The sequence below is a fragment of the Apodemus sylvaticus genome, chromosome X (genome assembly GCF_947179515.1).
Source record: "Apodemus sylvaticus chromosome X, mApoSyl1.1, whole genome shotgun sequence".
Lineage (NCBI taxonomy): Eukaryota > Metazoa > Chordata > Mammalia > Rodentia > Muridae > Apodemus > Apodemus sylvaticus.
In genome coordinates this window covers 132,419,196-132,422,500 of record NC_067495.1, presented here as the reverse complement: position 1 = coordinate 132,422,500, position 3,305 = coordinate 132,419,196, and positions in this window count along the sequence as shown.

Below are 3,305 nucleotides of genomic sequence, written 5' to 3'. Positions count from 1 at the left end.
GGTTTTCCGTCTCCAAGTGCCTCTTCTTAAACTTTGTTCGTTGACCCTGACTAGAGAGCAAATTCCAGCCACAGCTAAGGTGTCCCTCCACTGTGGGCCAGGTTTGTGTAAAGATCGATCAATCACTTCTGGAATCTGAAATTGTTTTCAGTTTAATGGGCAGCCATTCTTAAGACAGCAAGAGGGCATACTTATTCAAGGCCGTGAGCATGTGCATTTTGGGGAAGGGAAAAGAAATCTTGAGATCAAAACACACCAACATCATGAGTTTCTAAGCCTCTTCTTGGTAGAGTGGGAAAATGTAGGAACTCAGTGGTTTCTCTGGTGAAGCCTGGTGGTAGGAGAGAGGCAGATTCAAGAATTCTTCTCAATTTCTAAGGTTTTCCAGGAACTTTATTGAAAGCATTCATAACTGAGTTTGGAAAGTAAGATAGAAATTACCAAAGGACACTGTCATTTTAGTTTAATCTGATAGTTATACAGTTTACTGGACCTTTTAGCCTTGGATTGAACTCTGGGGGGGTTGGGATCCTTACAGATAACACAGTAGAAATTTCCAGTTGTTTTCTTTCTGTTAAATCTGTAATCATCTTCTAGCTTTTATCTCTCTGAAGACTTCTGAATAATATTTGCAACCTAACTCAAGGCTTTTACACACATGCGCACTAAAAACCACCTGTCATCAAAAAGCATTCCTACTTAAAATTAAAAATCCCAATGTCTAGAAATTTTTTGTAATTAAAAAAAAATCAATTCAATTTGATTCCCTAGTATCTATTTCCAAAGACCAAGTCAAAAATTGTTTCCAAAAGACTTTTGCCTCTAAATTATTCCAAATGCCTTGTTGAGCATGATCTCTCAAATCGAATGTTACAGCTGAACTGCTACTACACCCTCTCCTCCCTTGATAGCTACAGTTGTTTCTCAAGGTAATTTCTGACTGTTACTGGGGGTGGGGAGAGATAGAAAGAAAAAAATTACATGTCTTTTTTCAGAAAATAACGGCTTTAAAACAATATTTTAGGAAGGGGAGGGATTACAGGGTGTGCCTTTTCTTTCTGGTTCCTAGTTGCCCCATGAGAAATGCTTAACTCTCCTGTAGGAAGATCCTTAGCATTCTGGTTAGTGAGTTTAATCCCCCTTTTAATCCCAAGGTGACCTTAAGGCCACCTTTTTTAGGGCGATTTTTATGTCAAGCAGACAGGAAGGACCTAATACGTGAGAAGGCATTTGCAGAACAAGGCTTATTACAGATGTCCTAAGAAAATCCTTGAGACTCCATCTTTGAAAAAGTATTTGAAGACTGTTCACTTGAGTAAATCCTTAAGCCTGCCCTCCCTAGCTTTCGTGGGCTTGTAGCCATATTACTCAGCCTGAAAGAATTCAATATTCAGCTGGCTCTCTTAATATGCTGATGTAGCAAAGGGAGTTTAATAAAGAAAGCTGTTGCCATTTTTCTTCAGAAGACCTGTCACAAATTCATCTTTCATCTCCCAGCGCTGGAATCTTCTGGTATTTATGTAGGAAAATTAATGTTTATGTGCAGGAATCCAAACAAACTGACCCACCAGGCCGAACCTTAAAAACCCAAAGAAAGCATCTCACCGCAAGGACACTGGAGCTTTAGGAATGATCTAGCCGAGGATTTAGACGCCGGGTGTTCAGTCACGCCTGGCTAGTCGGCAAACTTTCAGTCTGGTCCACGAAGAGTCGTGAAGATATTAATAGAAAAAATTGTAGGTCCTAATAATAGTTTTAAGTGAACACCGAAACTATCTGAAATTATCAGGAGAGAGAGAGAGAGAGAGAGAGAGAGAGAGAGAGAGAGAGCTCTTTCCTGAATAGAAAATCTAAATCTTGGTCTGTAAAAATCTTTCATAGTTTTACAGATCCTGAAAGACTCTTCCCTCCTGTCTTCTCGGCCCCCAACCCCAGAAAGAAAAACAAAACAACAAAAAAAAAAACACGAAAATAATTCCAAGTCATCAGCCTAAGGCCACGCGATTCTAGTAAAGCCTTGAAACTTTGCGACCATTCTCACAAAACTCGAGATTATGAGATCAAGTTCGAAGAAGTATCACGGTAAAATATAGAAATACAGCGAGAGTTGAACAGCTCAAGAAACCGCAGGGCTGAGCCCCGCGGAATGCAGAAACCGCGATTTTAGTATCTGCCTGCTGTTTTCGCGCGCGTGCGAGCGAGTGTTTACCCGTTTTATGATTGCCCCCTTTTTTTTCTTGGCACCTGGTGGGTTTTGTTGTAGTTGTTCCAGCTCCCTCATGCGGTTCCAAACTATCCCGCACGCCTTCTACCCTCTGAAATAAAACTTAGGCTTGACTCTAGGAGCATGGAGGACCGGGCGGTCGCGCCGCGGCTACCAGCGTGCTGCTCAACTGCTGGATATTCGCGGACGCCCAGATGCCCTTGCTAGTCAATGGCGCCAAGAACCCACTATGTTCCAAACAGACAAGAGGAGAGCTGCTAAGGCAACAGCCAGCCTCTCCGAGTCCCCAAGTGAACGCGCTAAGTAGTAGCTCCTCATACTTAATAGCTCCTTGTGCCCAGCCCTCCACCAGCCCCTGTGGCCCCTTTTGGTCTTCTGGAGCCCGGGTGTGTGGTTGCTGCAGGCCAGCAAAACACATTGCCCTTCCAGTCCAAATCCATTTGAGTTTACATCCCACTCTCTCAAAGATTTGTGCAAGCCGAGAAAGGAGGAAAGAAAGAAGTTGAGTTTATTTTTTTTTTTTTTTTTTAGCATCCAGGATCTATTTTATAAGGGATTTCTCCCAGATTTTTTTTTTAAATCTTTCGCATAGCTCGGACTGTCCTCGAACTTGCTAAGTAGCCAAGGACACTCTTATCTTCTGTTTCTCCGGCCTCCTCCGAGGGCTGGACTCTCAGGCGTGTGCTACCACGCCTGGTTTTTCCAGATTTGTGTTATTGTGACGTTTTGCAAATGTACAAGAAAGTTGCGAACTTAGTGCAATGAAAGATTATTGACTCCCCATCCAGATACAGCATCATCTGTTAGCTCCTCGAAGTCCCTTCCGTTCCCCTGTCTCTCTGAGTGTGTGTCTGTGTCAGCGGCATCATTTGAAAACCCTAACCACCCTTACACTTCATCTCTTTACACTTAGGCACAGTTCTTGTAAGAGCCTGGACACCCTGCTATTAACTTCAATACCATTCCCATACCTCCCTAGTAAACCGCGTGGCCCCTATGGATATCTAGTATACAGAAGAAAGACTCCTTTTCTTTCCCTACTCCAGATTCAAAACTTTAAGTCATAAAGACTTTCCTTCTT